Below are 14,699 nucleotides of genomic sequence, written 5' to 3'. Positions count from 1 at the left end.
GAACAGTACAGGCCCTTCAGCCCATGATGTCGTGCTGAACTTTTACCCTAAACCTCAGGTCTATCTAACCTCCACCCCTATCTTGTATTAACACCCATATGCCTGTCAAATAGTCACTTAAATGCCCCTAATGAGGTCGACTCCACAACCCACTGCAGCTGAAACAAAGATCTCTTTGAATTGTCATTTGTCAGACATGTATTGAATCAAAAAACAAATTTCTCACTTCCACAGATTTCTACAGCATGTTAATATGATTTGTGAAAGTTAATACTTCACCCTTTTATTTTACAAATACAACTTTAAACAAAATGCTACTGTATAGAACTTCTATGCTGGCATTTGTGCATATGCCATTTCAGTTTTGTGATCTGTTTCTATGCAACGAGTGATAAATACTTTGATTAAAACGGTTGAGAGCAGTATATGTGAGATTTAATACCATGCTTTATCTGCAGATAGTCCATCTGCAGGTAGTTATTCATGAGAATCAACTAACATCATGTCTCAGAGGAGCTTGTGTCCTCTGGGTTAGGTACTGTTTGACCGTTGCCTACTGGTCACTAGTTGAGACGAAAGAGAACTACTAGCTGCTATCCATTTTCAACAAGTGATCACGATAATCTACCTGCATTTCAACGTCCCATCAACATTCAAGAATAATAAAATGTGAGGCTGGATGAACACAGCAGGCCCAGCAGCATCTCAGGAGCACAAAAGCTGATGTTTCGGGCCTAGACCCTTCATCAGAAAGGGGGATGGGGTGAGGGTTCTGGAATAAATAGGGAGAGAGGGGGAGGCAGACCGAAGATGGAGAGAAAAGAAGATAGTTTGTGGAGAGGAGAGTATAGGTGGGGAGGTAGGGAGGGGATAGGTCAGTCCAGGGAAGACGGACAGGTCAAGGAGGTGGCATGAGGTTAGTAGGTAGGAGATGGAGGTGCGGCTTGGGGTGGGAGGAAGGGATGGGTGAGAGGAAGAACAGGTTAGGGAGGCAGAGACAGGTTGGACTAGTTTTGGAATGCAGTGGGTGGAGGGGAAGAGCTGGGCTGGTTGTGTGGTGCAGTGGGGGGAGGGGACGAACTGGGCTGGTTTTAGGATGCGGTGGGGGAAGGGGAGATTTTGAAGCTGGTGAAGTCCACATTGATACCATTGGGCTGCAGGGTTCCCAAGCTGAATATGAGTTGCTGTTCCTGCAACCTTCGGGTGGCATCATTGTGGCATTCAAGAATTGTTGCTCGAAGAGGCTTCTGTGTAACAAGTAGGAGTAGAATCAAGATCAACCATGTTGTTTTCCCAATGTGAACCAGCTGCCAACACCATATATATGGGACCATCTTAATCATTCTTCTACAATTAACTTTTACAACAGACAACAGGTGCAGGAGTAGGCCATTCGGCCCTTCAAGCCAGCACCACCATTCATTATAATCATGACTGATCATCCACAATCCGTATCCTGTCCCTGCCTTATCCCCATCACCCTTGATTCCACTATCTTGAAGAGATCGATCCATCTCTTTCTTGAAACTATCCAGAGACTTGGCCTCCACAGCCTTCTGGGGCAGAGCATTCCATATATCCACCACTCTCTGAGTGAAGAAGGTTTTCCTCAACTCTGTTCTAAATGGCTTACCCCTTATTTTTAAACAGAACCTCTGGTTCTGGACTCACCCATCAGCAGAAACATGCTTCCTGCCTCCAGAGTGTCCAATCCTTTAATAATCTTCTGCATCTCAATCAGACCCCTCTCATCCTTCTAAGCTAGGTCCCTGTACAGCTGCAGAAGGACGTCTTTGCTCCTATACTCAATTCCTCTTGTTATGAAGGCCAGCATGCCAATGGCTTTCTTCACTGTCTGCTGTACCTGCATGCTTGCTTTCATTGACTAATGTACAAGAACACCAAGATCACATTGTACTTCCCCTTTACCAACTTGACTCCATTGAGATAGTAATCTGCCTTCCTGTTCTTGCTACCAAAAAAGTGGATAACCACACATTTATTAACAGTAAACTGCATCTATCAGCCATCCGTCCACTCACCGAGCCAATCCAAGTCATCCTGTATTCTCATAACATCCTCCTCACATTTCACACTGCCACCCAGCTTTGTGTCGTTGGAAAATTTGCTAAGATTACTTTTAATGCCTTCATCTCTATCATTAATGGATATTGTAAACAGCTGTGGTCCCAGCACCGAACCTTGTGGTACCCCACTGGCCACTGCCTGCCATTCCGAAAGTGACCCGTTCATCACGACTCTTTGTTTCCGGTCAGCCAGTCAATTTATAATCCAAGTCAGTATTTTGCCCCCAATAACATGTGCCCTGACTTTGCTCACTAGTCTCCGATGTGGGACTTTATCAAAGGCTTTCTTAAAGTCCAGGTTCACGACATCCACTGGTTCTCCCTTGTCTATCTTCATAGTTACATACTCAAAAAATTCAGAAGATTCGTCAAGCACAATTTCCCCTTTGTAAATCCATGCTGACTCTGACCTGTCCTGTTCCGGCTATCCAAATGAGTTGTAATTTCATCTTTTATAATTCACTCCAGCATCGTTCCCACCACTGACATCAGGCTAACCGGTCTACAATTTCCTGTTTTCTCTCTCCCTCTTGGACTCACCCATCAGCAGAAAAATGCTTCCTGCCTCCACAGTGTCCAATCCATTAATAATCCTATCCGCCTAAATCAGATCCCCTCTCATCCTTCTAAACTCGAGAGGACACAAGCCCAGTCGCTCCAATCTTTCAACATATGATAGTCCCGCCATTCCGGGAATTGACCTTGTGAACCTACGCTGCACTCCCTCAACAGCAAGAATGTCATTCCTCAAATTGGGAGACCAAAACTGCACACAGTATTCCAGGTGTGGTCTCACCAGGGCCCTGTACAGCTGCAGAAGGACCACTTTGCTCTTATACTCAATTCCTCTGATCTGATTGAGGCATAGAAAATTATGACAGGCACAGGCAGAATACATTGTGAGAATTCTTTCCCCACGGCACATGTGTCTAAGACCAGATGGCACAAGTTTAAGGTGAGGATGAAACCAGATGGCACAAGTTTAAGGTGAGGAAGTCTGAGGAAAAGCTTTTTCATGTCAAAACTGGTAGACGTATGGAGCACGCTGCCTGAGAGGGCAAGTAGAGGCAGGTATTCTCAACATTTAAAAAGCATCTGGGATGAGCATTTAAAATGCTAGGTCAAAGTAGGCTCTGGACCAAGTGTAGATAAATGAGATTAGTGCAGTTTGGTATTTGTTGGTAGGCATAGATATGGTGTTTCTATGCTGTATGACTCTACGAGATTGACGGTCACAAAATTTTATTCAACATCTGGCCGTTTATTCCTTGACATTAACTGGATGATGTGCATATTGTGCGCATTATACACGTCATTCTCCAGCACTAACATTTGTAACCGTGAAGAGCATTGCAATCAGAGTGTCGCGATGTCTACATGATCCTGTACAGATCTGACCAAAAGGAATCAAAAGTATATCAGTTTCAATTTTATGATTTAAAACAAAAGTCGCTAAAACTTTCAACTACTTTATTTCTTTCACTGAAATGAAATTAGAACACACTGAAACTTTCTGTCAACAATGCCAGGGTTGATTTTAATCAGTCGACAATCTTCACATTTACTTAACTGATCATGCATATATCAAAATCCAATATGCAGGAAGCAGTTTAATGCACCTTAGGACAATCTAAACATACTACATTCAAGTGTAAATCATACATACGTATCAAAGACGTTCAGCAGCCAGTTCAGATACATGTCGACACAGAGTGGCACATTGACCTAGTTTTTGTGATTTTGTTCCAAACCATCATAAATGGTCGTTGAACAGTTGATTACTTCAGTCACATTTAGAAGTTGCTCGTTTTGTGTCAATTTGTGTTGATCGAAGACACATTGTGCTGTGTGCAACTCCAACAGATCCACTACAAAGGAGGAAGAAAACTAACTTCGATTACAGTTTTAACTTATTGGATCTATTAAACAAAATTAATTCCTTTATTTGGCCTAGAAATAAATACAATGATTCACAAAAGTACTCTGGAATGATGGAAACAGGCCATTTCCTTCTCAAATGTAAAATGTCAAATCTAACTAGGGAACCGTCAGTGATGCTGGTCATATTCTGTTGTTTGCTTCAGTAATTTCTGTGGAACAATGGTGGAGGAACAGTAGCTTTATATGTTATGAAGCCCTCCTTGATATTTATGAAGCAGCACTCACAACAATTTAACCTAAAACATCCATCTCTTTCAACCGGCGTGCATTCTCATTACATCCAAATCCAAAGTACAATCTAATTGGCTCTTCACTTGTTTCAAACAGTGGATCTTACAACCCCTATTTCACTTCGGGTTATCAGCATTCTTTTAAATCACACTATGTCGCAGCTATTAAGTGTGTTAATGACACGTTCTTGTTAAGTTTAAAAAGGTGCTCTGTTACCTAGGTTTTGAACTAGATTTCTTTTGTAATTTTGCTATTTTGCCATACATATGGTATGTTCTACAGTGTCTACCAAAAACAATTAGTAGTTAAGCAAGTATCAATTCAATGTTAGTTCACAAGATGCCAACAAAATCTGGCAAACATTGTCAAAACATCGAATGCCAGGCAGAAACATTCACTGCTTTAAAAAAAAATTCCTCTTTACATCCCCCTACATCTTTTCCCCAAAACATGAATGCATTCCCTTCTCCTTGTATCATCATCCATTAGCCATGGGAACACAGCTTTTCCACGTTTATCTTATCCCAACCTATCGTAATCCCTAATGTCTCGATTAACTACTTATTAATCCCCTGTACTCCAATGAAAACAGCATTAGCTAAATTTGATGATAAAATGTCACATTCTTAAAACAAGTTGGGTAAATTTCATGATTATTATTCAAGACTACCAAAATTATTAGTCTTGAAGTTTAGTCACCAGATTTGGCTGCATCATTCCAGTCCTATTTCAAGGCTCAGGATAACTTCTTATGAGCTCGATTATACAGCCCCATCCCACAGATACGAAGGTGGGAAGAACACACAAAATCTGGAGGGCACTGTGCGTACATGTGTGAAAGTTCTGGGGAACTGTCAAGCAGCCTGTCTATCCTTTGACCTCCTGAGACTAATTGATGGCAATTTAAGGGATCCCCTCTATTGTGTCAGGAGATAGATGTCAATCAGAAAGACAGTCAGCTTTACATGCACAATCCAGTCGAGAAAAAGTGAGTTGGTAGGGGAACATCGTTCACAGGCCCCTTGGCCTGATCCTAGGCACTTCATGCCCTTAAACTCTCATCCAACCTTTTAAAAACCCCTAACAACCCTCGGGGACCCGCCATCCAGCCATCAGCAACTTCAGACTCTTCTGGGCTCTAAGTGGCCAGGAGTTCTACAAGGTAGAACTTCCATCCAAGAGGGTGCCCGCTGTCCTGCCTCCAGCCATTTAATGCTGCAGGGCAGCTGTGAAGAGCATGGGCAGGCTCACATTTGGCATTTCAACTGGGAGAGACCTGAGCAGGAGCGGAGGCAACAGCACCATGTCGAGTACTATTTATCAGACCAAAAATTTCATATCCTAAGCATTCTCTCCAATGTTCTGCCAATTCAACAGTCAGTGCCCAAGGTTAGTAGAAAACCAGAAATAAGGAAAGATTTCAAAGCCGAGAAATAGAAAAGAAACAGACAATAAGAGCTTATTTAAACAAATGAAGGAAGAGGTCAAAGTGAAAGCAGATCCCTTAAAGAATGGAGGCGGCAAAAATAATAATGGGGAATCAGGAAATAGCAAATGAGACAAATAAATACTTCATACCAGTCTGCACAGCAAAAGACACAAATAGCATCTCAAAATTACTTAATTAACAAGGGGCAAAAAGAAGACAGGAAATATCACCAGAGAAGAGGTGCTAGGGAAACTAATGGGGCTAAAGGTCAATAGGTATCCTGCACGCGATGTACTCTGTGCTAGTAAATTAAAAGATGTAGCTAGTGCAGCCTTACTTGGAATACTGCGTGCATTTCTGGTCACCCAATTACAGGAAGGATGTAGAAGCATTGGAAAAGGTTCAGAGGAGATTTACCAGGATGTTGCCTGCTCTGCAGCGAAGGTCTGAGGAAGAAAGGCTGAGGGTCTTGGGTCTGTTCTCATTGGAGAGAAGAAGGTTCAGAGGGGATTTAATAGAGACATACAAGATGATCAGTGGACTAGATAGTGTGGACAGTGAGAGTCTTTTTCTGAGGATGATGGCATCAGCTTGTCTGAGGGGGCAGAGCTACGCATTGAGCGATAATAGATTTGAGATAGATGTCAAAGGCAGGTTCTTTAGTCGGAGAGCGATAAGGATCGCCCTGCCTGCTGATGTAGTTCACTCAGCCACATTGGGGGCATTTAAACAGTCCTTGGATAAGCATATGGATGATGATGGGATAGTGTTGGGGGATGGGTTAAGATTAGTTCACAGGTCGGCGCAACATCGAGGGCCAAAGGAACACTGGCTTTGTGTCCCAGAAATAGATCCAGCATTGCACTGTCCCTTACAAGCTCATCTCCATGTTCATGTAAAATAATCTATCAAATGTATTTAAAGAATTATTTCCCAAGTCAAACTTTTGTCTAATCTCAATTAATGTTGTGCAGTTGAAATCCCAGAATATAATTATTATTTTATTAGCTTCTCACCCCTCAGTGAATTCCCTGCTCTTCAACTGCCCACTGCTTGCAAGGCCGATAGCTTAAATTCCTCACAACATTAGCAAACCCTTGTGCAAGGATTTTGGTTCCTTTCTGCTTCAGCTGCAGACCAGCCCACTTGTAGAGGACATACCATCCTCACAAATTCTCCTTCAGATCCAGGAGTCTAAATCCCTCCCCAAACACAAACACTTGAGCCAAGCATTCATCTGTTTTCTTCTCCTTTTTCTTGCCTTCTCAGCATGTGGCACCAGGAATAATCCAGAGATTACAACTTTACAGGTCCTGCTATTTAATCCACTGCCTAGCTCTCAGAACGCTTGGTGCAAGCGTTACCCCAAACCAAATCACTCATCTTACCAATGTGTACATCGAGCTGTGTCTTAGGGTCCTCCTCCTTCAGGATCCCCTTAATGACATTGTTGACCTGGTTAATATGCCACAATGGAGTCACAGGTACGACTGTGCAAAATCTGGTCCACCCAGATCGTCGCAATGGGCAAAAAAGCACACCATTTGTCTCTACTTGCCAGGGGGCTAAGGCAGTTTGGTGTGTCCACAAAGACCACTTTCATTGAGTACCAGAGAAAGCATCCTATCTGGATGCATATCACAGCATGGTTCCTCTAGCTGAACAATCCCTATTTATTATGGCTCTTGCCTTTCTTCTTCCAGGCAGAATTGGAGAGAGCGAGCGCGCGACAGACAGAGCGAGAGAGGTGGGCGATGAGGGAGAGAGAGACAGACAGACAGACAGAATGGGCGACAGAATGTGAGTGTGAGCGCGCCTGCATCAGACAGTGAGAGAGATGTTGCTGAGGTGGAGATAGTTGAGAGTGTTGATCACCAACGATCTCTCCTGGTCCACCCAGATCGTCACAATGGGCAAAAAAGCACACCAATGTCTCCATTTCCCCAAGAGGCTAAGGCAATTCAGTGTGTCCACAAGGACAACAATTATTGATGTACCATAGAAAGCAACCTATCACAGCATGGTTTGGCAACAGCTCTTCCTCAGGTCATAAGAAACTACAGAGTCGTGAACACAGCATAGTCCATTATGCAAACCAGCCTTCCATTCATTGATTCCACCTGTACTTCCCACTGCCTCGGGAAACCCACTGACAAAATCAAAGGCCCTTCTCACCCAACAATTACACTCTCTTCTACCTTTGACTGAAGGGAAGATGTAAAAAAGTTTGTATACATGTGTGAAAAGATTCAAGAACTGCATCTTCACCGCTGTTATTGGGGATCTGAATAGAACACTTAAAATTTTAAATCTAGAACATAGAACATAGAACAGTACAGCACAGAACAGGCCCTTTGGATCTAACTTGGATCTCGCTCTCAGTGACAGCTACAGAGAAGATGTACAATGTTCCATTTCACGAATGCACTTTGTATGGTATGATCTGTCTGTACTGCATGCATAAGAAAACTTCTCAGTGTACCAAGGCACAAGTGACAATGATGACTCAAATCAAATTGACTGTGTGCGAGAGAGAGGTGAGCATATGATTGTGTTCAAGAGTGCAAAGATGGTGCATGAAAGTGTGAGTGTGCGCACGACAGAATGTGTGCGCCAGTGTCTGTGCTTGAGAGTGTGTGAAAAGAATTAGCACAAGGAGGGAGTGTTACAAGCATGCATGAGGCTGTGAGAGTGTCTGTGAGAGCGAGTGACTTTGAGAGCAAGCAAATTTGCAAGCATAAGTGTGTGAGGGAGAGATTTGTCGGGGGTGGGGGGGGGGGTGTCTGTGTGTACTTGAGAGTATGAGCATTGGCAAAAGATCCTGCGACAGTGCATGCAAGTATGCCACAGCATGTGTGCAAGACCGTGCTTGACTGTGTGACAGTACGGAGTATGAATGAGTGAGAATGTGACAGAATGTGTGAGTGAGAGACTGTGTTCCTGGTTCTGTGTGTGCATGGATAGTATGTTTGAGCATGAGGGATAGGATATGCATGTGCAACACAGTGTGACTGTGAACTTCTGTTTGTGCCTGTGAGTCAAGTGATGGGGGATAACAGGGAGAGGAGAGATAATGACAGAGAGAGAGAGAGAGAGAGAGAGAGAGAGAGAGAGAGTGCGTGAGAGAGAGATGAGATGAGGAATAAGAAATGATGAGTGGTCAATACCTGGAGGAAAAAAAGAACCGTGTGTGAGCATTAAGAGAAGCCGCTGGCTGTAATATGGAGGCTATTGTTTTACTGATTGTACGAAACGAAAAGCAAGTGTCACCTCTTGGTGTTAGGGGACAGGAGATGCGCGTTAGAGAAGGAGATATAGTCAGCCTTGTTAGAGACAGCAGACACGTTGCAAATGCATAGAAACTAAAATTAAAGCTTTCTTGTCAATGTGTAAAGAGGTGAGACAAATATGACCGGCTAATATTGTACCTTTGCGCTCAGTAAAATGATAGAATCATGATTCAGGGAATCCTTACAATGTGGAAACAGGTCCGTCAGCCCAACACGTCCACACTGCCCCTCAAAGCATCCCACCCAGACCCATCCACCTATAACTCACCTAACCTACACATCACTGAACACCTTGGGAAATTTAGCATGGCCAATCCACCTAACTTGCACCTAACTTGCACATCTTTTCACCGTGGGAGGAAACTCGAGCACCCGGAGAAAACCCATGCAGACACATGGACAATGTGCAAACTCCACACAGACAGTGACCCAAGGGCGGAATTGAACCCAAGTTGTTGGTGCCATGAGGCAGCAGTGTTAACCACAGCCCCTGTGCTCTTTATTATGCTCATTAAGCTGCAAGCATTTTTTTTTTAAGAAAGTAAACTTACCATCGTCACAGGATGCGAGTGCTTTCAATTTCTGTCAGCTTGGAGAACTTTATCCGCATCTGCAAGGGCAAGGTGATGGCAATGGTGTGAGACTGGTTAATATTCTGCAGTTCGCCGTGCAAAAAATTAACAGCATTTCCAATGCTTTTTACCTCGGGGCATAACAGAAAGACAAGAACATGAAAAAATCCTGAAATCTTCCTCCAATTTCAATCTCAGATGGACCATCCCTTCATCAAAAGCCACAACCAAACTGAACAGTAACTTGGTTCACTCCAAATCAACTATAACACTAATTTCCAAAACTCAATGTCCTGTTTTTCGAAGATATCTGCATGTTCCATGTAAAATCATGTATTTTCCACTGCCTACCAGGCCAATCATTTGTTCACTATGATCTCTGTCTCTCTCTCTCTCTCTCTCTCTCTCTGTATCTTGCCCTCTTTGATTTCTGCAATTCACGCCCTCCCTACCCTCAGCTACCTGTGCTCATATGCTCGAGGCTTCTCCAATTTTCTGATGTTCGTGCTAATGCTTTAAGATCCCCGCACTGAATGTCAGCAATTTTTTTCAAAAGCCTCAATGACGACTGCCCAGTGGCTCTGACATCCATATTTATCACTATGAAGTGCTTTGAGAGGTTGGTCATGGGTCACATCAACTCCAGCCTCCCACATTACCTTGATCCACTGCAATTCACCTACTGATGCAGCAGATCCATGGCAGATGCCCTCTCCTTGGCTTTACACACATCTCTGGAACGTCCAGATAACAAGGGCATCTACGTCAAGCTCCTACTTATTGACCACATCTCCACCTTCAACACCATAATTCCATCTGCCCATCCTGGGCCTCCTGCAGTGCCACAACAATGCCACTCAAAGGTTGCAGGAACAGTACAACTTATTTTGCTTGGGAACCCTGCAGCCTAATTGTACCAGTGTGGACTTCACAAGCTGCAAAATTTCCCCTCCCCACCTACATCCCAAAACCAGTGCAGCTCATCCCCACCTCCCTAATCTGTCATTCCTCCCACCTATCCACTCTCCCACCTCAAGCCCTACCCCCATCTCCTACCTACCAGCCTCAGCTCCACCCCCTTGGCCTGGTCGTCCTCCCCGGACTGACCGATCCCGTCCCTAACTGCCCACATACACTCATCTTTACTGGCTCTATCCGCCGCCTCTTTAACCTGTCTGTCTCCTCTTGACCCACCTTCTCCTTTATTCAGAGACAAAGGGAATTGCAGATGCTGGAGAATCCAAGATAACAAAGTGTGAAGCTGGATGAACACAGCAGGCCAAGCAGCATCCCAGGAGCACAAAAGCTGACGTTTCGGGCCGAGACCCTTCATCAGAGAGGGAGATGGGGACAGGGTTCCGAAATAAATAGGGAGAGAGAGGGGGAGGCGGACCGAAGATGGAGAGAAAATAAGATAAGTGGAGAGGAGAGTATAGGTGGGAAGGTCGGGAGAGGATAGGTCAGTCCAGGGAGGACAGACAGGTCAAGGAGACGGGGTGAGGTCAGTTGGTACGAAATGGAAGTGCAGCGTGAGGTGGGAGGAGAGGATAGGTGAGAGGAAGAACAGGTTAGGGAGGCGGGACAAGCTGGGCTCGTTTTGGGATGCAGTGGCGGGAGGGGAGATTTTGAAGCTTGTGAAGTTCACATCGATACCATTGGGCTGCAGCGTTCCCAAGTGGAATATGAGTTGCTGTTCCTCTGCACCCTTCGGTTGGCATCATTGTGGCACTGCAGGAGGCCCATGATGGGCATGTCGTCTAAGGAATGGGAGGGGGAGCTAAAACCGTTCGCGACTGTGAGGTGCTGCTGTTTCCTGCGAACCGAGCGGAGGTGTTCTGCAAAGCACACATGAGGTTTTTTTCTTCTAGCTTGCACTCACTGGAGCACTGCAGCAAGCCTGAGACAGAGATTTTGGACAGGGATCATGATGGGGCGCTCAAGTGACAGGCAATTGGAAACCTGGGGCCATTCTTACGGACAGAATATAGGTGTTCTGCCAAGCGGTTGGTCAGTCTGCGTTTCGTCTCCCCGATGCAGAAGGAGACCATATTGTGAGCAGTGAATACAGTAGACTAGATTGAGTGAAGTGTGGGTAAATCGCTGCTTCCCCTGGAAGCCTTGGATAGTGAAGCAGGAGGAAGTAAATGGGCAGATGTTATGCCTTCTGTGGTGGCATGGAAAGTGCTGTTGGGTTATGGGGAGCTGTTGGGAATGGATAAGGAGTGGATCGAGGCGTCCCGACGGAATGGTCCCTGCGGAAGGCTGACAAGAGAGGGGAGGGGAATATATGCCTGGTGGTGGGATCTTGTTAGAAATCGTGGCTGATGTTCTTCTCGATGTGGATATTGATGGGTTGGTCATTGAGGACCAGGGTACCTCATCAGGGGTGAGGCCAAAGTGTAGGACATGGGTTGGACATGGCTGAGATCTCTGTCAACCACGAACGCAAGGATGCTCAGTTGATGAAGAATGTAGACATTTCGGAATCCCTCCAGCAAAAGATGATATCATGAGAACAAGTGGATCTGTCTGGACAGTCCTGTCTGAAGATTTTGTGATGTAAGACTCTGTTGTTTGTCATAAAGGATATGGCTGAGTGATCATATTCAAATAGAAGAGACCAAGAATGTGAGGCTGGAGAATGGGTTGAGAACCATGCCTCTAGGATTCCTCTGCATGTCTATGCTTGGCTTGGGCTACTATGGTTACCTTGTCCCAGTTTTGTATGACAGGCGTGATTCACCACCCATAATGCAACCAACAAGCAGATACAATTGGGCCCCCACATACAAACCCATACAGATCAAAACCGGAAATGACAGTACTCATGGTAACAGACCGGACAGTATAAATTCCAGACAGAGTAGAGTAACATTGTTTTGTTGGAGGCTCTAGTGATGATGTCATTGATCATGGTGACGAAACGTCTCAATGAAAACAAGCCAAATTGGCGAGCAAGTCAACAACCGCAATTTGAACTACCTTGTTCAAGTGTTTCATTTTTGATCTTGAATGTTAAATCTCGCTCCAACACAGGGATGGAAGATGACAGTCAACAGCTGCATTCTAACTAATTCATATCGAATCATTGTTTTGACCAGTCCAGAAACATGTAGGATAGGTGGATTGGGAATGCTGAATTACCCACATTGCCCACGGATGTGGAGGTTAGGTATATTCGCCATTGGAAATGCAGGCTGACAGGGATAGAGCAGGGAATGGGGATGGGTCTGGGTGGGATGCTCTTTGTAGGGTTGCTGTGGACTTGTGGAACTGAATGGCCTGTTTCCACACTGGGGATTCTATAAAACTAGGTTTTACTCAATTCAAGAGAGAGTGAGTTTATCAATTGCTAAACGCAAGAAGTCATAAGGCACCACAAATATGCACAAGTTAGACACAAGAAATTAGCTCAAAAAACATAAATGTTAAGAGGGATACGGATAGTTCAGAATTTGGATTGTTTGTGAAGAATAGAAAATGGGATGTTGTGGCCACTAAGTTGGGCGATCCCTGTAATGCTGATATGAATTCAGCAGTTAATTTTGAGATTCTGGTTGAAACTCTTTTGACCTTGTTTCTTTTTGACATCGCCCTGGTTTGCAGAGCTCAGAGCAAGAGATTGTCTTTTCTTCTTAGCTGCAGCAGAGGCCTATGAAATGGCTGTCCTAGAACTGCGACCTCCACAACTCCGTAGACCACACGAGCATATTCGCCCAGGAATACACACACACTGACATTAAAGAACTATTGGGATAACAATACTCAGCATGGGACTGGAAAAGACAGCATGTAGAAACAGAAAACAGCTGTAAATAGTGTCAAGAGGTCAAATAAAGTTATAAAGCTAAATTAATGACTCTTTGCTTGCGTGCTCATTGTATTCAGAACAAAATCAACAAATTAAGAGCACACATACAGGTTGACGGGCATGATTTGAGAGCTATTACAAAGACATGGTTATAAGGAGATCAACACTGGAGGTAAATGTGCAGGGCTACGTGACATTCCAAAAAGACAGGCAGGAGGGAAACTGACTGTAAGCGATGAAATTACTGAGAGAACAAGAAACAATCTTCAATCAGAAAATGTAGAATCCAATTTTATTTATTTGTTAATGGGAGGAGGACATCACTAGCTACGCAGTGTTTATTGTCCATCCCTCGTTGCCCAGGAGACAGTTCAGAGTCAATCATATGGCTGTGGGTCTTCAGTCACAAGTAGGCCAGACCTCGTAAGGATGGCAGTTTGCTTTTCTAAAGGACATCAGTGAAGCAGTTGGGTTTTTCTGACATTTGGCAATGGATTCATGGTCATCATTAGATTCTTCATTCATGATTTTCTTTGATGTTCAATTCAAATTCCACCATCTGCTGTGCTGTGATTTGAACACAGGTCCCCAGAATGTTATCTAAATCTCTGAATTAACAGTCCAGCAATACCACCACTGGGCCATTTCCTCCCCAAGCTTGGAACAAGAAAACCTGCAGCTGACTCCCACATGGGGAAAAACACTGAACCAGGAGCTTCTTCAAACAGGGTGATCGCCTCGCCTTACATTTTAAGATAGCTATGAACAATCAGGAACTTGTGGGAAGCTACTAAATTGGGGGAAGGAGTATTAGGTAGGAGCTGAGCAGTATTCATTGGGAGGAGCTTTTATTGAACAAGTCGACATTTGATACACGGGAGTTATTTAAAGACCTACTGATCAGCGTTCAGAACTGGCCTATTCCAGGGAAGGAGGAATGACAAGGATGGCAATCTAAGGACATACGGACATAAGAAATAAAGCAGGAGTAGGTCATCTGTCTCTTTCAGCTCACTCCGCCATTCAATAAGGTCATGGCTGATCTTTGTGCGGACTCAGCTCCACTTACCCCGCCATTCACCATAACCCTCAATTCCTTTCCTGTTCAAAGATCTATCTGTCTTGGCCTTTAAAACATTCAATCAGGGAACCTCAACTGTTTCACTGAGCAGAGAATTCCACAGATTCACAACCCTTTGGATGAAGCAGCTCATCCTCAACTCAGTCTTAAATCTGTTCACCCTTATTTTGAGGCTGTGCCCCCCCAGTTGTAATTTCACCCATCAGTGGAAACAACTTCCGTGTTTCTTTCCTATCTATTTCTTTCATCATTTTAAA

The 14,699-nt window shown here is 44.3% G+C and overlaps 1 protein-coding gene across 1 annotated transcript in view; it reads right to left on the bottom strand.

Moving 5' to 3' along the window:
- Nucleotides 1–14,699, bottom strand: part of LOC132209292 (uncharacterized) — a 73,757-nt gene that overhangs the window by 46,884 nt on the left and 12,174 nt on the right. The window contains exon 3 of the mRNA XM_059644418.1: nt 9,530–9,588. The gene's annotated coding sequence lies outside the window, so the exon portion shown is untranslated. The remainder of the gene's footprint in view (nt 1–9,529; nt 9,589–14,699) is intronic.

This window comes from Stegostoma tigrinum, unplaced genomic scaffold (genome assembly GCF_030684315.1).
Source record: "Stegostoma tigrinum isolate sSteTig4 unplaced genomic scaffold, sSteTig4.hap1 scaffold_82, whole genome shotgun sequence".
Taxonomy (NCBI): Eukaryota; Metazoa; Chordata; class Chondrichthyes; order Orectolobiformes; family Stegostomatidae; genus Stegostoma; species Stegostoma tigrinum.
Note: the sequence above shows the minus strand (reverse complement) of the source record. Positions and strands in the feature narration are given on the sequence as shown.